The 21,956-nt window shown below is 39.4% G+C and overlaps 1 long non-coding RNA gene across 6 annotated transcripts; it reads left to right on the forward strand.

The window, feature by feature from the left end:
• The first annotated feature begins 48 nt into the window (after positions 1-48).
• LOC142409659 (uncharacterized) lies at positions 49-20,918 on the forward strand. 6 transcript variants are annotated; one of them, XR_012775725.1, is made up of 6 exons: positions 49-104; positions 6,928-7,026; positions 8,702-8,893; positions 10,286-10,396; positions 11,915-12,033; positions 12,517-12,646. It is a non-coding gene; the product is annotated as an uncharacterized LOC142409659 (long non-coding RNA). The 6 variants fall into 6 exon arrangements; XR_012775726.1 differs by having other exon boundaries at positions 8,738-8,893; XR_012775728.1 differs by lacking the exons at positions 8,702-8,893; positions 12,517-12,646 and adding an exon at positions 20,524-20,918.
• The last annotated feature ends 1,038 nt before the right edge of the window (positions 20,919-21,956 follow it).

Genomic DNA, 21,956 nt, shown 5'->3' on the forward strand with positions numbered 1-21,956 from the left:
CCACGATGCGTGAGAGCCGGCGCCCACCGGGAGTGGTGCCGCCGCTGCCCGGTCCCGTCCCGTCGTGTCGTGTCTCGCCTCGCCTCGCCGCGCGGCCGCTCCCGGTGCCGATTTGAATTCAACCCGCTGAGCCGCTGAAGGGGGGGTGGCCCAGCCAATCACCTCGCAGCCCTCCGCCCCGCGCAGCCAATCGGAGCGTGGCGCTCCCCGGCCGTTCCCTCCTCCCGCCGCCGCCGGCCGGGGGAAGTCGGGTCTCGGGCCGGGCTGGGGCTTTGGCGGGTTCGCGGCGCGGGAACCGGGGGCGCGCGCCGCCTCCCTCCCTCCCTGCCCGCCCAACGGCCGCTGGCGTGAGGGGGAGCGGGCGGGAGAGGATTAGCGGGACGAGCCTGGACAAGGGGCGCTAATTGGTTTAGCGGCGCTAATTATCTGCCGCCGCTTCTCCCCGTTTGTCAGAGGCCGAGCCGGTCGGTCGTCCCTCACGGCCGTCGCCTGCGGCTCTGGCGCCCGTTCGCGGGGTCCCGTGGCCTTTACGCTCTTGAAAACACCAACGTACGTCGCCGTGGCCCAGCCACCCTCATCGCCGGGCCGTGCTCTGGCCCGGGGGCGAGAGGGGGGCCGCCGCCGGGCCTCCAGGCTGAGCTTCGCCGCCCGGCCCGGCAGCCCGAGGCTGAGACAGCCCGGGGAAGGCTTCTTCACCTAACGCGGGGCAGCCTGCTTCTGAAAACAGATTGCAGTAGCTCGTGTGCGCTTAATTGTGAGGAAAAACACTTACCAAAAAGTAAAAAAAAAAAAAAAAAAAAAAAGCTTAATAACTCACTGATTGCATGGCTTGTTGTGGGATGGGATCACGGACTATTGACTTACTGGCAAAGGGGTATTCTTAGTGCCCCCTGAGATAAGATTCGATAGCTGTCTGGTATTAAGATGGGCTGTACCGCTTATCATGGATGTTACAACACTTTTATTTCGCAGGCAGACATTTGGGATTCAAAAGTGCTTTACTTTGGGCATTTTTTTATACTAGAGCTAGGATTGCATAAAGATAAAACCTTTTAATGTAACTGTATAATTTTCTGAAAGGAAGTCTTTGAAAGCATGTAAATTTAAACTGAAAAATTACCCAAATAACCTTTGGTATCACCAACAACATAACGGCCAAAGTTTATTATCTTGCAATACATACGTGCCTCGCCTTAAGTGAGGTTTAGGATTGGGTGGACATTTGCTCTTTTTCCTTGTTTGTGCTTTGACACAATTACTGTAGATTGGCTTCTTTTTTTGTAAAAGGTGCACTAGGAGGTGTAACTGTTACGTGTTTTGGTAACCCAGAATTGGAGTGTGACTCACAGGAAGTACAATTATAAATACTAAAGCATGGTGGCTTTTTTTTTTCCCAGGGATGATCACATGCAATACCATTTTTGCTGGAATTTGAGTTACTTAAATGAGGAGTAAATGCATTCTTGTGTTTCAGAAATCAAACTGGAAAAAAAAATCAGGTTTTTATGTTCAAGCTTTCACTTGATTACTTTTTTCATTTATGCTGAGCTTTGAAAACTACCCTTATCCCCAATCAAGAAGCCATTATCTCTGTTCAAACACATCGTAGTATATCTCATGCCCTTTGTTCAGGGGAGATCTTTCCTAGTTCTTAAAGTTAGCCTTACAATTTGTCCATTTTGACAGTATCAGATATTTTAAAGTAAAGGTTAAAAGAATTGCTAACCTTCTTACAGTTATTGAAATAATTATTTTGTTGGTAACTTGTGGGCCTCTTTTGTGGTCTTCCTTACTATGCTACTGTCTTTGCCTTTTTGAGAGTTTGAGTTGTAGCCATCAGTTTAAATTTTGTATTTCCTTCTGCTCTTGTTTGAGTTGCTCTCTGTAGCCCTAGGGATAAGAAGCAGTGCTTATGTTCTCTGCTAGGTACCTTTTAAAGAGAAAAGCGTAAGGATTGAAAGTTGTACGGCCCTGACTGGGAACCAGAGGCACCAGTACCAAGTTATGAATAGGTCTTTTAACATATTGCCTTGAAGCCTTGCATGATGATTCTTATTGTGGGATGTTTGCTTGTTTCGAGTAATGTGCTGATTCAAGGTACCACCTGATGCCAGAAATGAGTGTTGGAGAGTGATATGTAATTTCATCTATGCTAGTGCAACTAAAGAGTTACTTGAAGCATCGTCATGTGGATTAAAGAGTATGTGTGATGTATCCTAGTGGTTTAGCCAAATCCAATGAATGATAAGCTAGGATTATATGCAAGGTGGTAAATAAGTCAAGAATATGTAAAATGAAGTGCTTCTAGTGCCTGTATTCTAGTCAAGCACGCCTCCTTATCTTGCCCATAGATATCTTCCTTTTCCAGTAACAGCATTAGCTATGCACTATGCTAAAGAAAGCACTAATCTGGTTTGCTTTGCATGCTCTGCTCAGAGCTGTACTTCTTGTTTGAACATATGTTGTCAGTAATGGATTTGTTTTAGTGTGATCACAAAGGCAGCGAAGTTCAAAATCTTGTGCTTCTGTGTTTCATGGATGTGTTGCTGTACTTCTGTCAAGGGGAATTGTAATTAACGGCTCACACAAAACCAAATGCATAAAGAATTTTACTGAAATCATTCTTATCATGTAATTCCATGTATAAGATCACTTACAGGTTGCCCAGGTAGGTGGTGGAATCTCCATCCTTGGGAGATATTCAAAAGCCAGCTGGACATGGTCCTGGGCAAGGGGCTTTAGGTGGCCCTGCTTGAGCAGGAGGTTGGAGAAGATGATCTCCAGCGGTCCCTTCCAGCCTCAGCCATTCTGTGAGATGTATAGTGATTACATCTCTGGATGTAATCTGTTGTAAAGTTCAAAAAAAATCACTGATGGTATGCAAATTTAAAAGATTCTGTGGTTTGTACAACTTCAGAAAACTGACTTTTCCGTAGCTTTCTGCCCCGCTGCCTGATTGTTCAGACTATTTTAGGCTGCTTTCTTCATGGAACTAGTTTGCAATTACTCTGTCTAGGACTGGAATTGTGAATTTGTAAGCGATAGTTGCCTGCAGGAGCTTTGCAAGAAAGTGCCTCAAGTTAGGCATCCGATTCTGTTGAAATACTGCTTGTGGGAATCCTTGTGAGTGCTGTTACTTATTGCATATGACTCTTTCAATTGTCAAGTTTTCTTGTAATCTTTCTTTTATTCAAGTGAATTTCAAAGGCAATAGATATCCCTCTTTTATTATACCTTAATTCTAATGTCTGATGGGTATTGAGGAGAAACTGCAGTCTTCTGCAGGCATGTACTTCTAGTCAAGAAGTTCATAATATAAGCAGACCATGAAATACTTCAGAAATCTCTCAGTAGATTAGGTTAAATATTTGATATATTTTAAGTATAGATAACGAAATTATTTTGTTCAATAAAAATGAAAAGAAGGCAGAGTAGATTCAGAAGTACAACGTAGTAGTCAGAAACCACAGATTTTCCTTTTTCAGATGCTTCTGTAATGTTAATCTCTCTAGTCACTTCAAAATTCTGTAGTAATTAGGATTATAATATTTATGCTTTTGTTGTCCTCATCTTCGCTCTGTGTTATGTTGTAACAAAAATATATCTTCATTTCATAGCTATGAATAAAGTCTTCCAGAGCGTGAAGATAACTTAAGACTCTCCCTCTCGCAGAAGTGGTGTAAGCACTTGGGTTCACTAGAGGTCAGACTTCTTTTACTCCTTTGTATCTACAAGACGAGACTGCTGTTAAGTCATGGAGATGTGCTTGCAGGCTGTATTCACGTCATATTACTTACCCAGCAAAATGACACGTGTAATTTTGTACAGTGTATAACAGTGCTAAGTGGCTTTTAAATGATTTAAAAACAAGACGTTTAAAGATTAAATATATACAGTAGGGAAATTATGGCAAATAAAGTGATAGGTGGCAGGCTAAAAAACCACAATGTCTAAAAGTGATCTCATGTGTTTTTGCCATCCGATGCCTTGGCAGACAGCGGCATGTAGCCTGCATAGCCTGGGCTGTCAGGAAGATCAGCTCTGCAGTAGACATACGCAGCCTTAGTTGCATGCAGATACCCAAAGGAATCACTGCTGCCACTTGCCTGCCCGGGAACTGGTGTGGTTGCAGGGAGAAATGATGGGGAAGAAATAACTGGCAGCCCCAAATCTGGGTGTGGGAGCAGTGTTCGGTGGCTGCAGCAGCAGGATGGGAGCAGCTCGGTGCAGGGCACAGCACCGGGGTCAGGAGGTGGCAGTGCCTGGTCCAGAAGGCGCTGCGGTGGGCTTTACTCGAGCCTTACCTAATGTGGTATTCATTAGTCTGCATAAAATTAAATCATATTAAGGCGTATTATTGAACAAGTTGATTCAATTTAACTTCAGTTTATTTGCTTTCAGTTGTTACATTATCTTTTAAAATTAGGCAAATTAAATCAGCTGGTCAAACCCTGAGGTGAAGGCTGGGAAGGAAACAAAAAAAAACATAATGGAAACCTGGATTCCTAAACAAACAAATGCCTTTTTCAGGCATGCTAATTTCAAGGAATGCTAATTAAAGCTTAATGCATGCACCAGAAACTACACTGCAAGAATATTAATAGCATGGTACAAAGAGAAATAGAGATGTAGTGTTTTGGTGCTTCACTTCTGTAGGTATATTCTTTCTGTTGAGATGAATTATTAGGAAAAGAAGATAACAGCACAGAAATGTGTGTATATTCAAGATCAAACACATCTGAGGTTCAACAGGGCACTTTCTTAGCGCTGGTGCTGAGCCTATAGAGCTAAGAGTTGAGAGTACTTGGTAAAAGAGCATGATTCTACTCTTTGTAGTCAAACATTTTACAGGTAATAGCATTTAAATTATTTCAGTGTGTTGTAAATTTTGTTCTTCCAACATTTTGGAGATGAGCTATCTCTACTAAGAGTTGAGATGCATGGCAGTTTAAGTGAATCAATTTTTTGAGAAATGAAGAGGAATTCTGCTTGCCAAAGAGAAACATACAGACAAGTCTTTCACTGAGATGTTATTCCCTGATCCAAATCTAAAGTGTAAGTTGGAGCAAAGGCCTGTTTGCTTCATGTCCTTGAACTAGAGGATTAGATTTATATTTTTTTGTTGTTGTTACTTTGTGTGCTTTCCGCCCAACTCACTGAAGTCAGAAGTTCATGGGCCGGCTAAAACACAGGGTCAGCTCTGTTCCTGAAAAGAGATTATTATAATAGTGACAGAACCTACATTTTTTATATATATATATATATATAAAATATATATATTATATATGAAATATATATTATATATATAATATTATTATAAATATATATTATTATATATTATATATATTTCATATATATATATATATATGAAAAAAAAAAGTAGCATTTCTACAGAACCTGCAGATCCATTGCACATTGCATGCCTTGGTCTTACAGGGATCTATACTGCAAGCTTCAGTGTCCATCAGCCCAATCTTCTTTGTGTTAGATATTCTCCCAGCACTGCCTTTTGCTGATGATTGAAAGGAAGATGAGAAGATGAATGCTCAGAGAGGATGAGACAGGAGCAATAAAGACGAGGGGCAGATAAATGTCTAAGAGATGAGAAGTGTCAATAGTGCTTGTGTATGAACCAAGCAGTTACGAGGGGCTGCGATGGTATTCATTCTCAGTTGGGATCTATTGAAAAGAGGTGATCTTTTAGTGCTACTTCAGTAGCACTAGGCAGCATTGTTATAGATCATGTCACGAGCTCTGTTGTGATATTGCAGAGGTTACTGTTGCATATGGGTCAAGCACACGCGATAGTATTAAGTAGTATCTGATATTACTGTTCAACCAAAAACTTGGAACGACTATACAATAAAAGAAGTTAATTCCCTGCCAAAATGTTTCATATGATGGAGTAAAAAAAAGCTTGCTATTATATTGTTATTTGCGGGAGCCTTTGGAAGACCTTATTTCCCTAAGTGATTGTGCTACTGTAACGGCTGAATTTATTTTTTTTTTCTTCTGTCATGTAATTATTATGGAATGTAGCGTGGATTCTTAAAGCAGCCTATGAAACATTTTTCTTAAGACCTGATTTCATTAGGTTCTTGCCAACAAGTAGCATCTGAATTCTTATTCAAAAGGATTCCTACTGCACAGACACATCCAAAAGTTAATGTTTGTTCAAAATGCAGATTGTTACACAAATTCTATCTCCCCTCAGTGCTTTAGCTGAGAAATGACACATGTAATGTTAAGTGGCATGTCAATAGCAGAATACTTTGTACTGTAGGATTAAAAAAACAAACTACATTGACATTGTACAGACATACTTTACTCCTCTGGTTCAACTGAATAGATTCACAATACTCTTGTGTTGAACTGTTTGGCTTAACTCATCGCATTGCAAGAATGTTGCATTCACACCAAGGAAAAAATTTTCCTCTAGAGTAAACTGACTGGTTTCAGACGATTTACATCAGGAATTAATTTGGTTACTAGTATTTTCTATTTGAAGATCTTTCTACATTTCAACGAAATTCTCCTTTCCCTGAATTTTTGTCCCATGTTATATTTGAAAGCTGTTTCTGGGTGTTTGCTCTTCACGTGTCTTGCTTTAAACCTTCTGGTCAGCTCTGCCTTTCTAACTTGAGCCACCTTTTCATCTTAAGGTGCTTCTTGCTCTGTAGGTTCTCTTGCTGTAACTTCTGATAGCTCATTTGGTGCACACTGTCTCTCTTTTAAGCCTGTCTTGGGTAATTCCATCTGCAAGAGGTGTGTTCTTGCAGGCCATCAGGTACCACAGCGACGGGCACATGATAGGCACCTGCACTGGGACGTGAGTGTGCGTTATAATTATCTCTAAGTTTGTGATGTACTGAACACATTGAACAGGGATTCAGCATTCCTCTTCCCTTCTTTCTGCCGTCTTTCTAGCTGAAAGGCTTACTTACTGAATGACCTTCTGCAATTTGAGAAGTCTGGCTTTTTCAAAGGTTCTTGGCACCATACGCCCTGTATCCAGTCTTCCTTCTAGTAAGTACATTTGAAGTCAAACTATCAGTTTGTCTGTGCTGTGGACTCCATGTTGTGGAAGGGGTAATAAAAATTCCTTACTTCTTGGAAATGTCATGTATTATAATGGCATAAAGGGAATAGGGGATTCTGAGTTTCTTCTGTGTGCAATTAAAAGCCAACTTCTGTTATGAGTTGAAAACAGACTTTCTTTCCATTAGCTAGTTTTCCCGTGTCTTTTGTGTGTAGAGGGAGTTATTCAGCACTGCACAGATAACCTTTTTCTTTTTTCCTCTAAGAGAATGCTGCTTGAGTGCAGTAAATCCACCACAAAGCCCATAATATCTGAAATAAACCTTACTTGCACCTGCCATCTTGTGTTCCAAAGGCCATCTCTATTGAAACACTCCTCTATATTCTGTATATAGCATCTTAACCAAGCCGAATTATTTCATCTGCCACAAAGGGATTAAATATGTCAACAGTAATTATCTTTGCCTTATTCTCTGGCAGTTCTTTTTCCTTAAGTATGCTCAGAGGTTCATTATAACTTTCTCACTAAATCTCTTGCTGCATAAATCTATCAAGGTATCTCTTGCTGGCATAGCAAGTGCTGACACGTGTCCACTCTTGCAAACAGAAGATGGTCAGGAGGGCTTTACTCATAAATTCTAGTCTATGGTGTTCTAGTTAAAATCCCAGCTGAGCTTACACTCTGCTTGGAAGCCTGTTAGGCTGCTGCTAGAAAGTGATTTTAACCTACGAGAGGACCGAGTTTTTTGCAAAGTTTTGTGTTATTAGTATAAAATACTTAGTGCTTTAAATTCTAATGACAGATAAGCTGTACTTTGAACTAGAACTGGCAGAGCTGAGTGAAGAGAAGAGAGCACGCAAGAAGAATGACTAAACTGATCCTTAAGTTTCATAGACTTTTCCAAGATATATCACCCCCTAGCAATGGGCTCCTGAGCCCTGTGTGGTTCAGTTCTTAAAATAACTGAATAATGTCTTGTAGACAAAATATTGAGTGCTATTTTTCAAAAGCTAATTGTAATTCTTATTGTTCAAATAGGTTTCATTTCATGTTGTGATTTAATAACAATTTTTGTTACTTAAAATGACTGTAAAATGTAATTTACCAAAGCCTTATAATGAAGGTTTTGATTAAAATATCACAGAAGTCAAGAGAAATGAAAAATTTTGTTAATATCAAGTTTTTAAGGGTGGTTTTTTTCCCAAAAGATTAAAGCCATGTTTTACTCTTTTGAAATATTTTTATTGGAAAAGAAGTATGTAGTCAAATATACATTAACCTAGAACTGTATGAGAAAATAATTTCCAGTCCTCTATTATTAAAGGAAACTTGAGTTTAGTACCATTTCATTGTATTCCTGCTGAAAGCCTAGCAATTAAGGCTAATAACTAGACAAATGCATTTAGGGTGCTCTCTGGGCATTATAATATTCCAGATGAGGTCGTTGGCATAGACAGTATAATGCAGTAATACTCATGCTCCAAGAAGGCACAGAGGATGATAAATACACATTGTAGTGTGCCCATCAAACTAAAATCCAGTTTGCTTTGCTTGGCAGCCTCACCAATTCTTCACAGAAATGATAATTCTCTGAGGATACTTTCTTGCAAAGATACAAAGGAAAAAAAGTAACTTAAATGCATTTGAATATTCATTTCTTAGCTATCTTCTTGTGTTTTGTTCCTCCCCGCCTCGGAGAATGCAGGAAAATGTGTGGTGCTCTAACAAAGAGCCTTTTTTCTTCTGAATAATCTGACATGGGAAAATTTTGCATCCAGTGAAGATTATGATGAACTGGGGTTTTCATTGTGAATTCCGTCCTGGCTGTACTTCAAAACCTGGCCTGTCAGTCAGGTATACACGATTTGCAGAGTTTGCTTCTTTTTCCCCTGAAGGGACTGATACAGTGTTTAGCCACAATGGGAGAGTTGTCCATTAAAATGACAGGGGCCTGGAAAGACACTCGGCACGCTGCACTCGTGAGATGAAGTGTAATAGGCTGTTAACAGTCATGTACGCACCTTTTTCAAGGGCCATTTATCCTGAAGGAAGCTTGCTGTGTGCCCTCTCAAGTAAGGGACGCCTTTCCCTTGTTAGTTTAAAAAAGGGAAGCCTCCTCTTTAGAGAACTTAGGCATGTGAAATGACGTTCACCCGGCAGGCCCAGCTCCTTCGTGGTGGTGTGAGACTGGGTGAAGGTTTGTCAATAGGCTGGGACAGCAACCGCTTGGTTTTACGCCCATTTGCTATAGCCATTTCTTGTCTGAATTACAGTAGCATCCAGGAGCATCAGTTGAAACAAAGACTCTATTTTCATATTCTGTTCACAACCACAAAATACACAAGGATGGATTTTCCAGTAATTAGGGTGCTTATTTGAAAACTGGGCTTAGATTTTCTAAAATCCTTGCTTGACTCACAGTCGATTGTGGACTTTAGATGCTGAGTCCCTTCCCTCTAGCCAAGCCCATTCCAGCTTCCCCAGGCACCCAAATAGCTGCCTCTGGCTATGCCTGGGGTCATTTTAAATTTTCTGCATGATGAATATTCTAGATAAACATTTATTGGGCCAAAGAGTGAAAAAGAACCAGAATCTGTCATAGCACATGCATTTGTGAGAAGGTACTCCTGGTGTCTCCAGTGAATATTTCACATAAAATACCTGTATATTGTTTGGTGTAGGGCAAGAATGGCAGGTGGATGCCCTCACCTTTCAATTGCGGTGTCTTTCTTTCTCTGGCCTAATAAAAAGTCAATTATGGTCTACAAGTGAAAGAGCCTCAACAAGAGCATTGGGAATATTCTCCTGGTGGTTAAGGCCCTGCTAAGGAGATAGGACAGAGAAGTTCAAATCTCCCTGTGTAGAGGAGAACTTCAAGCGTCTTACTAGGGAGGATTTCCAGATGAATTTTGTAGGACGGAGCTGAGGTAGTTATTTAATTCTAGAAGATGGTGTAGACCAAAAAGCCTGAGGAGAAGAACATGCTACTTATCAAAATTAGAGGCCTGAGAGGGGTGAGGGTGAAGCTTGCTGAGTATGTTAGTTGCTCAGCTTGTCACTGTCTCTTGAGTTTGTAGGTATATGAATATGTCCCCTTTATGCATTTAGCTGGCTTCCATTGCTTTCTTAGTCTATTCAAATTACTACCTTTATAGTAAGTAAAGGTGAAATCTGGGGTGTTTTATGTCTAGTGGGGGGGGAAAAAGGCAAGGTTCAGACACATGTCTCCGTTATCCATTCTCCCAGATTCAAGAAATCTATGGAAAAATAGAGAAGCCAGCACTGCTGCTGTTTTTTATTTCACTTCTCAACAGCTGAATTTCATATGAAAACAAGATTAAAGACAGACACTATCAGGTAAATATGGTTCAATATTTTTCCTTTGGAAATTACAGTATGCACAAACCAGCATTGACAGACAAGTTTTAAGCAATGAAATACAGGCAGGGTCAGGTTCATTCAATTATGAAAAGACAAAACCTCCCTGTCCTGGGAATATTGGCATTGTCTTTAACAGGAGAGAGCGAAATGTGGCTCACAAAGAAAATGTAGTCAGACGATGGATGGGGGTATTGGCATGGAAGGCTACTGTTTATATTGGAAGAGACACGATGGAAGCTTGTACGTACCGAAAAGCAGACTGCTCTGCAATGACCTTGGTGGCAGCGCGAGTAGTGCACGAAGTGGCCTTTATACATGGGCCAGATTGCTCTTGAAAATTTTGTTTTCCTTCACATAATTGCTTGAATGAGGCTGAGGAGGTACAAAGCCAGTTCTCAGCTGTTGACATGGGGATGATTTGCTGGGATGATTGACAGTCTATTGGGTTGGAGATAAGCATGTTTCTCCAGTTGTTTGCAGAAAGTCCTGCCTCATGTTGAATCATTTATCTCTGTAATCAGTGAATCACAGATCAAGATAAACACTTGTGCAGAATCAATAAACCTAATTTTTATTTTTATAATTAAATCTTAAGAGCCACCTGAATCACGACTATAATTTCAGCGGTAAACATCTGATATTTTATTGTAATGAAGAATCTAAGAATGAATAGAGCCACATTTTTGATTAATTAGAATCTTGTTGCCAAGGAATTAATCTGTTTTCTCTGTGGAAAAAAAAAACCCTCTCTAAAATGAGTTTCTCAGCAGGGTTAATTATAGAAATGTTGAGTGAACTCCAGCAGCAGATATATTTCAATGTATCTTTGTTTTCCTGGATTAAGGGGGCAAATGGGAGAAAATAGATGATCGTTAAATACTGAATATGGCTATTATTTTTCCTGAACATGAAGTAAGAGAAAAGCTAGCCCTGGATCTCAGACTTCCTGGTCACTAGCTATTTCTGGGTGAGATAAGAGCGAGTTTAACTCAGACTGTAATAACTCAGACCCGTATTCACATAGAAATGGCTCCAGGGTGGAAGTCTATACTAGTTAGCTGCCGCTATATCAACTGAGGAGTTGCTGTAGTAATACCTTATATGACTATGCTTCCTTAGACGATCCTTTGGACTGATTCCCATCTTCTTCTGAGGCAATGGGGGTGATGCTAACAGAACTGACAAGCCCAAAAAATGAGTTAACTGTACTGCAGTAAACTTTCCTGGTTTACTTGCGATTTATAGATGTGAATCCATTTGTGTGCATGGCAAGCTAATGTGTAATTTCTGTGGGTATGAATAAATAGAGCAACCACTTAGTATTTTAAAAGGTTGCTTTCTGTCTTTACTTATGGCAGCAGGGGATGCATTTAATTGCTTCTAAGTTTAAAGGAAGAAATGCTTTTTCTTTGCTAAGAAAAGCTACCGCACTTACGTGATTTGTAATAAGTAATGTGTCAGTTGCCATATTCCTGCTTTAATATGTCTCTTTAGGATGCGGAAAGCGATGTTCAAAATAATGATAACCAGACAGCGTTAGAAAATTCAAAAGGATACTGTCTCTATAGCAGAAGCAGGGATCCAAATGCCACAGTTCAGGCTCATCAGTATTGGTAAGTGTTTTAGGTGCGAGTAATTGAAACTTGCTGCTACTGCATGGTTCTAGCAAAGTGTGAAATTGAGGAACCAGAAGACAATACCCAAATGCATGGATGCATGACTGCAGTTTGAGTGCTTTCCTTGTGGGTGACTGAAGCATTTTATTGTCTAGTTACCTCGGAGTAGAGAGTACAGAAACACTTTGGGATGAGAACACTTTGGGTCCTAAGCTTCACTTCATTTTACTGTTGGCAAAAAAAGCAACCCAAAGCCCTGTGTAAGACTGATTAATGGTATAATAAGCAGTTAGGTCTTGCTATTAGCGTAGTAGAAACTGTACTGATGATATTTTTAAATTACTTTCTCTGGAAGAGATGTAGCGTAACTTTTCTTGTACGAGTGACGTGTATAGATTAAAAACTGGAATACAATGAGCTGGGCTAGTCCCTTAGAAAATGTTTGTGGTTAAATGAGGACTGGGTGATTTCATTCTCCAGCTCGCGCTAAGCAGTGGCTGAAGAGCTCTTCCCACCTAGAGGAACTTCTTTTTGGAAATTGTCTGCTGTATTAATCATCTCTCCAGTTGTAGGGAGAGGGATGAAGAAGGAGTCCCGCATCCCTTTAAAAGCCATGTAAAATAGTACCGAATACATTTGCTCAATAAACAGAGTTCCTGTCAATGAGATATTAGTTCTTGTGCACTAGGTTCTTAAATACTGGATGGAAAATCTAGAATCTGTATTAAAAGGTAACAGACTGTTTGTGTTAATAAGGTGCTTATATAATAGCTTGAAAAATGAAAACTGTTTCCTGAAAATGACTCAGTGTGCAGAGCCTTTTCTAATTGGGAAAATCAGTTCAGCAGTCCGTATGTCAGCATGCTAAAAGAAGGCGAGAATGAAGAGAGGGCATGGCTGAGCTGGGTTGTATCTGATCTTCCAGTTATTCAAGGTAGAAGACCCTGAATATAGCAACTTGGTAAGAAGTTACCCCCAAAGACAACTTACAGCTTGCCTATTTGAACAAGCAGCCTATGGTACATTTTGAGCTATAAATTTTTGTGTAAACCCAACTTTGTATCCTTCTAGGATAGGCGTAGCTATTTTTTCCCTGTCTGGTCAGCTACATTTATGTCTCATGGAAGCAGTGAACAAATGTGATTTTAATTCAAGTACCTCAATATATATATTTATCACTTACATGAATTACTTTTTAAAAAAGAAAAAAATGATGTACACATGCTAGGAATTGCAGCCAAAGAGTCTTTTTACTTTACGAGCAAGTAATCGATACAGTGATTCCACAATTTTTTGTGCCTCTTCTCTGGAGAGGGAGTCAGTTCAAAATTCAGGTATCCCACTTAAACCCATAGTCTGCCTTCAGTCTGAAACCTTGGAAATATCCAGTTATGAAGTGAAACAAGCAGTAGTTTGAGCTTGACTGCTAACTCACAAATATATTCTGCTTTCTTGCTTGCTCTGATTAGTATCTTATTCTTTAAACAGTGCTGCAAACACCACTGTGACTATTCTTATAGGAGCTATATTATGAAAGAATGACAGATTGTGGATGAGGAGGACCTTTTTCATAAATCATTTCCCTTTGCAATGCTTCTGTTTTTCTCTTCTGTAAAACAGTTAAGTAAAAATACTATATTTTTCCTGGTACCAATAAGAAAATTTGTAAAGCAAAGGAATTCTTTGACTCCAGGCAGTTGCATTTTATCTACCAGGCCTCAAAATACAAAAAAAGTATCAGAAGCTTGAACTGGTATCCCTTCCTGTTTGCTAACAGATCTGCTTCTTTCCCACTTACATCATGGATATGGGCTTTAACCTTTCCGGTGTTAATATTGAAACTGCTATTTTTGGTTTAAAAAAAATACATATATATCCTTTCAGTCTATTAGAGTGTTAAAGTATAATTTCATTTCACAGTCTACGTCCTTAAAAAGTTGTCACAGCAGCAGTAAACCAAAGATTAGTTAAAAGCTATGACAAAATTGTAATTTTATTCTTAACATTCCTGTATATTAGAAAAGAGGTGACAAAAGATTTCCACCCCCCTGAAAGTTCCTGCTCTCTTACATCTTCTTAATTGACACTTAGTGCTTGGATAATAGTGAGAACATAGGAAAAAAGATTATAGCATTACGTTAGTGGCACTAGAGTTATGGCTGATGAGGTGCTTTCAGGCACTTACAGCTTTCCGAATATATTACCCTTTGGGCTCCCATTACACATGCTTGCTTTCATCGCAAAGGGGGCTTGTGGGTTTTTTGTTTAGTCTTTTTCTTTATTCTTTCATTACATTTTTCTTGGCTATTTATGTGATACCTAAGCATGCATCTAAAAAGTATCTTCATTATTTCATCAATAGTTTAGATTTTGTTTTCTGCATGTCGGTGTTGGTGCTTCTGCAGAACACCTGCCTTTGCCACAGTAGAGGAACTTGCTTTTATAGATAACTACACAAAGTTCTTAAAACCTGCCTGCTCTGTTTTGTTTTTTACTTCTTGAAATAACCAAGGAATTATTCCTTAAAAAAGAATCCTAAGGAGTGATATCATGGTTCAAAATGTAAATATGTACTAACTTATTCATGAAATTGCTCTGTGTGAATAGGGCTACACATATCTGAGTAATAAGAATAGATGATTTCTGATGGTTTAGAGCAGGATTCCACTCTCTTTATGACGTGGGGGGAAAAAAGTCTCTTTCACCAACAAATGCCATAAATAAAAGCCAGAGTACATGCAGAGCTTCAGTTTTGGCTTTCCTAACACTCACAGACAATAAACCCTCTTTTGTTTATGTACAGTTTAGATTAACAGACTTGATGTGGGAAAATCATGAGGAACTGGGAAAGTCCAATCCACTGCTACGGATTCCTGATGGAGCCCCTAACTGTCAGTCCACGACAAAAACAATTTCAGCGTCTTGGCTTTCAGTGTAAATGGATTAACTCAGAAAATGAATTAACATTGAGGGTTTTGTATTTCAGTGAGAAACTACTCTGTGTGCCTGTGCACATGCACAAAAAGAATGAAAGATCAGCTAAAAGAACCAAAGATCATTAAAAACAAACAAACCCCAAATCCTGAGTGGGAAGTTTCTCTAACATGACCATGTCTCATCTACCGTCATTCTTATTTAAGATGGTGAACGTTGTTTATTTGAGAGAGCATATAAGTTCTTTATTATGTTTTTAAGTACCATTAGGTGCAGATCCAACAACATATCAATACTGCCCATTGTAATTCTGAAGCAAAAGGGGGTTTGTAAAGAAGCAGCATCTGTAGAAAGCGAATAGCTAATATGTGCGCTATCTGTGTTCCTAGGCCCAGCTTTGCTATAGTGCTTGACCCAGCCGGTACTGGTAGTAGCATCTTGAAGTAACACACACAAAACGTATCCCAGCAAGGTCCTCCTCACCCTCGGGGTCTCTAGGAGGCCATAATTTCACAGTGAAAGTGGTCCTGGTAATGCTGGCTGCTGATGGTCTCATCAGGACTGGGAATATGTTTTGGGGTTTTTTTCCAAGCTTTTTTTTAAATAAACATGTGAAGATTTCAGAATTCCTATGTCTCAGACAGTGGCCTTTTACTGAAAAGCTAGAGCCCCCGAAGAAGGACATAAAGTGATATTAAGTTTACAGAAATACTGTCTTGTTTTTCAACACTACCATAGGGCATTATAAGGAGAGACAGATCGGGGAAAATCCAAGGCCGTGTAGCACTGCATGCTGTGAACAAAAATCCTGCAGTCATAAGCCTAAGCATGCTGGCTGACTGCCGCTAAAAACAAGCGTTTTCTTTGGAACAAGGGTTAGTTACAGTAGAGATGGCAGAAAAGTGATGGCCTTGAAAAGATGTGGTTTTCTTTTAAAGGAAATATTAAGTACGCATCTAAGGCATCATTCTTCTCCATCTCTTTTTTCCCCTCTCCCCTCCCTCAAATCTCTCACAACAGCTTGGTCAACAGCATTTTCTTGCTTCATTGGTTTTGAAAAGGACTTGCTGTTCCCTGCTGTTAGATTATTTCCAGGAGACTGTCTCAGGTCAATAGTCATAACATTCTTTGCTCGAGTCCCTCTTTCCCCCACCCAGACAAAAAAAAATATATTAAAAAAAAAATATTGGGAAGTAGGAAAGGGAAGTGTGGTGGTTTTTTTTTTTTTTTTTACATGATCGATCCAGAGTATTTTTGGTATGGAACCTTCTTTTTCTTTACAAGTACCTGGTCTCTGGTCTACTGTGCCAATACCTGGCACACAATTCCCATAGAGAAATTTCTCCTACAAGGCATAAGCAGTAGCAGCTAGGTTTCAGGTGAAATTACTGAAAAATAAAGGGAGCTTTTACTGATATTAATTTTACTGCAATTTGCAAAAAAAGATTACTTGCCCCAAGGAGCCTAGGAGACATTGACTGTAAAGAAGTAATTAGCCCAAATAAACATGATCCAGATGCGGTTACCTTGGATATTCATTCTTTGGGTCTTGTTTTCACTCTCCTCCAGCTTGATTTTAACAGTTTATAAAAAAGGTAGAAAGGTGTTCACCTGAGGTGCATGTTGCCACCAAACTGATGCCTCTTTTGGCTCATCCACAGCAGCCAAGCACTGCAGAGCAGGGGAGCTGGCTCACGCTATTTCTTGTCTGGTTTGTTCAGCAGCTGTGGTAACAACTGTTCTATATACCAGGTGTTAGGTGCAGACTTCGCAGCTGTGGTTCATCTGCAACTGTTCTTCCTCCTGTCTTCTCCTTCCCCTGAAAATATTAAAGTATTTAAGGGTGTCAGGTTAGGACTGCCAGTATGAAATAAATATATTAGGTTTGTTTTGCACTCCAGTAAATTTTGGCTAATGTTAGGATGGATTTTAATTTTCTGTAACCGCTTAAGCTGATTAAATTAGCATGGGAGCAGACACTTGCAAACAAAGACAAAGACAGTTCCTGTTAACTGCCATGAAAATTTGTTTGTGTGGTGCTTAAATAGGACAATATGTGATAACTAGCAATCGTTGATAGTTTTACAGTATATGAAATGGGGAGAGACCATAGTAGGTTGATTTGACAACAGCAGAAGTGAACAAGAAGGCAACTCAATATTGTGCTAATCTGTCTTGGGAACAAACGCGTTTCCTTTATTCCTCATGGGATTTTTGTAAATCTGATTAAAACTCTCTTCAGTGTGCATTTAACATTGCTGCTGTTTGTCCGTGCCACTGTAGGGTCACGCAGTTAGCCAGCGGCCAGGCTGCACGCCTCGCTGAGACGCTGAATGCCTCGGCTTGGACTAAGAACCACTTGAATTCTAATCTTAGCTTTATTCTTACTTTCTTGAGTTTGCTTGGCCAGCTTGGGGCACCCAAGACAGCAGAGGAACTTCTAGTGTCAGTTGTATTTTAGAACTGGTATTTGAATTAGTACCTGGTAGTGTCAGTGTCAGGGAAATAATTTAATTATAATGGGACATTAGCTCTCTGAGTGCGTAATACAAGCAAAGCCAACCCATGTTCAATAGCTCCCTAAAAGTGTAAGCTAACAGTGAAGCCAATCGTAGTAATAAATGAACAGAAGCATAAACTGTGGAGCTGTGGAGTTAGAGCTTGATTTTGAGTGTGTTACACAAGATAAGGTGTTATTTACTGGTTTTAATCTGGAAATCTGATCTTCCCAGTGTCTGAATGTTTGGATTTGAGAATTTGGTTTAAACTCTTTTTTAATAACAAATAATACAGGAAGAATATGTTGCACTTTGTCAGAGGAAACACTGACTTCTTGGATATAAGTAGCTTCTGTCAAGAAAGGCTTCCTTACACATTTCTTTTTTTAATAGACATTATTCAGTTTAGATGCATAGTTTAAATATTCTTGCCTCAGTGCTCTAGGGGAGAGATTTTGAAAAACACAGGTAAGGGAACAGCTTGTCAGAAAGTAAGAATTCAGCACTTAAAGACTCCAAAGGCATTTCCACATATGAGAACAAACAAACTACAGTTGAACAAACAAACTACAGTTGAGATGTAAAAATCTTCTACCTTTAATGTTTTTCAGCTCTGGATTAAAGAGCCTTCCTGAGCTGATGGGGGGGTGTCTGAGCTCTGTTAGCCTGGGATAAGCATCACCTTGACCAAAAACTTTGGGTACTGAAAAGTAAAATGCAGTGGTGTATGTACAACTTATAAGGAACATAGAGAAAGTCCTGACAACTTCTATAGGAGTTTGTAAACCTACTGCTCTGCTTTTCAAAAGGAAAGAACTATATGTATCTTGATACTGCACATAATTACAGATTTCAGATTAGAAAGTAAAATTTTGCTGTTCATCCAGATGCATTAATAGTAACTGAAATAAATCCCATGTCTTAATGGCTAAGCCATAGAGAAAATACAGGGTGTTGCTAGTCATGAAAGATAAAATAACCTTCAAATGAGAAAAGCCTGTGTTGAGAAACTAGAGGTTTAAGCTCTTAATCTGTTGTTGATGCATGTGTGAAGGTTTTTGAGATGAAGCCCAGTCTGGGAGCTTGAATTCTGCAGCCCTCTCAGCTGTTTCCATGTCTCCTTCTCTATGAGATGCATGGCCCCTTGATGAAATGTATTCTTTTGCCTACTTATAATCCATATAGTGCAGGACCAGACAGAGATTGTTTTGATCTTATATTTGTTACCAGTCATTAAAACTATTAGTTTTTACTTGTACTTTGGAGCTGAAAAATTCAGGTTCTGTTGATGATAAGCTGTTAGGGCATAAGCACCTGCTACTCAAAAGGTTAAAAAAGATATATATATTTTTGCTGGGACAGCCCCTGTTTTAAAGTTGGTAGCACTTTTGCTGTTGATTATATGAGAGCTTGCTCATACAAGACAACTAAAGATAAATGTACTGGATAATTGACTTATATATTGAAGGAATGTCTTAACCTTTAAGCTATGGAGAATGACTAAGTGTATGTGACTTCCTGGCCTGACAGCAGACAGTTATTCACACAGAATACAAGAGTCTGGGCTGTAGAAGATGAAGTTTCAGGTCTTGCTTCAAGCCAGGAAGAACAGAAATCCTTCGGGTCTGGATCTTTTGCAATAGACTACTACTTGCTAATCAAGGGTATTTCACACAATCACAGAGCAGCTGAGGTTGGAAGGCATCTCTGGAGATCACCTAGTTTAATGCCCTGCTCAACCAGGGTCAGCTACAGCAGGTTATCCAGGATTGTGTCCAAGGATGGAGACTACACAACCTCTCTTGGCAACCTGTTCCAGCGTCTGATCACCCTTAAACTAAAAAAAAAATAAAACCAACCACAAAAACAAACCCCAAAAAACCTTCAAAAATATTTAAACATAAATTCCTGTATTTCACCTCGTGCTCATTTCTTCCTGTCCTTCTACTGGGCATCACTGAGAAGGGTCTGGCTTTGTCTTCTACCTGCACCCCTATGGGAGTTCATACAAAGTTTTACCTATTTAATGTGAACAGATGAGGAAATTGTGTGGGATGCCTGGGTGCCTATGATTGCCCAACTGTTGATCTTCAGAGAAAGACTTGGGAGTATTCATTTACTCTCTTTTCTAACACAAGAGCTAGAAGGCATCGCCTGGCTCAGGCTATGAGCCACAGATTGCTGGAAGCTGGGAGTATACAGTACAGAAATATAACTCTCTGCTTGGTTTGTGCTTACATCTTTTCACAGAGTTTGGTTATCAAGCACTGTTAGGGATAGGATATTGAACAAAACCAATTTTTGGCATCACTTGGTACATCTGCTTTTATTTTCTAGGACCTTAGAGTAGTTTTAGAGGGATAGATGCAGCTGGCTTGCTACAATACTGCTATTCCTGGTTAATCTGCATAGTGATGTTGATTTTGGGGTTGGACATTTTTTCAGCTTGCGATACTCTCTGAAGAGGCAAGATATGTTGCAGCACAAAGCAAAGGGGAGGGTGGCCTTTAAATGATGCTGCTTTTTTGAACCAAATGGTTGGTGGCCAAAGCGACTCAGGACCTCTTATAGCTGAACACTTAGAATAGTGCCCTCCTACAGGAAAAATTGCTCCTAGATGTTTATCTTGAAGCTTGATTATCATAATTGTAAATAAAGGCTAATATACACGTATTATAACTCAGGTCTTGTTTTCTTTTTATAGAGTGTGAAATGAGCTTCCACTTGTAATTGCAGGTTTTCTTGATTGATGTCAAGCTATTTTCTCTGTAAGCAGATACTTCTCAGTTTCTACCTCTGTTCAAAGTATGAATAATCAATTACAAAAAAACTTGGAAAAATAAAATCAAATTGCAAAGAGCTTCATTTCCTAATGCCCCAGGACAGCAAGAACTTCTGAGCTAGGAAAATACATGCCCTTAACACGACTGTTGACTCTTCCATTGAATGAAAGCTGTACATCAAGAGAGAGATCTCATTACATGATTACAGCACATATTTTCCCTGGAAGATACAAGGCACTTTCCCTTTGGGTCTTGCTTATGAATTTTTACAGCTTGGAGAACTGCAAATATGCTCGAGAGCAAAGTGTATCTGTGACCAATGGAAACATAAAAGGGGAAGAAAAGTTGCAAGACTTGACAGAATACCCGCTCACCTCCTGAAATGCCATGTCCCCATGCATCAAAGGCTTTGCTTGCTTTCTGAAAGATACTATTATTATCATTGCGCACGATATTGCATCCTTTGGGATGAATTCTGCTAACTGTCAATAGAATTATTTATATACGGAACTTGTCAGGTTAGCAAAGGCACAGGAATTTGGCTGGTCATTAAAGATGTAAGTGCATTTTAATGTATTGTATACTGTGCATTTTCCTTGCCTCCATTCCAGTGAGTGCCAAGACTCCTTCCTTCTGCTGTGACCTCTGTGTTCAGAGACTGGGTTTGATTCTGAGCAGGAGAGCATTTCTCTAACTCTACTGTTGGTTAAGTTATTTCATACAATCCTGAATGTTGTAATTTGTAAAGCAAATCCGTTTCAATACAAAATTATTCTGCAAAACCTTTTACCTCTATAGGCTGAAATTAAGTTTAACGTGTTCGAAACAATCCCTGTTTTTTTGCAATCTGATCTGTTCCCTGTTTATTCTGCTACTACTGTTGTCATTGTATCCAAACTGTCTGTATGTAAGCAGTTGTAAACACTTCTTAACAATTTTTCCAGTACTGTGAATTGCCTTGAAGGCACATAGGATATAAATGAAGAAGAAAATAGCGGATTTTCCATATGGTCTAAGTACTATATGAAATTTTAGGAATGCTATTTCCCATTTATATCCATTCGTCTCTTTGAATTTCAATCTTTAAATCATTACCTTTTCTCTCAGGACTGCTGTGAGGCTTAATTCATTAATGTCCATAGAGTGCTTTGAAATCCTTAGATGAAAGAGATTATAGAAGCGCAAAATAGTAATATTAAAGCAAAAATGTGAACCCACAACCCCTCTCCTTCTCTCCCTTAGCTCACCTGTTTATAAAGATCTTTGTAATCATATAAACTTGCCTTAGAATCGAGGCAAATACCTTTTCCTTTGATGTACAGATAACATGAGGTTGCAAATGCCCATTTTTTTAAGAATATTTTTCATATTGACAAGGTTAATGTAAAAACTTTTCAGCAATGTTTCTTATCTTCTATTCACAGTCTTTGCTTCCCCAATTAAGATGTAGTCCTGGTTAAATCCAGCTGAATCTTGTAGGACTGCATCAGTGTTGAAAGATTCGTACTGCTCTCTCCATAGGCTTATATTAGGGAAACAGAAGTTCCTCTATCAGGTGTATGTAACTTCAGACTGTAAAATAACTGGCATAACGCAGTCTTTTCAAAATGCATCATTTGTTTTCTAGATGGGAACAGTCGTCTTTGTCCTCATATCTGCATTGGTTTCTGTAAAGTATATTCTCTGTTTTCATAGGATGATAGGA

This window comes from Mycteria americana, chromosome 5 (genome assembly GCF_035582795.1).
Source record: "Mycteria americana isolate JAX WOST 10 ecotype Jacksonville Zoo and Gardens chromosome 5, USCA_MyAme_1.0, whole genome shotgun sequence".
NCBI classification, from domain to species: Eukaryota; Metazoa; Chordata; class Aves; order Ciconiiformes; family Ciconiidae; genus Mycteria; species Mycteria americana.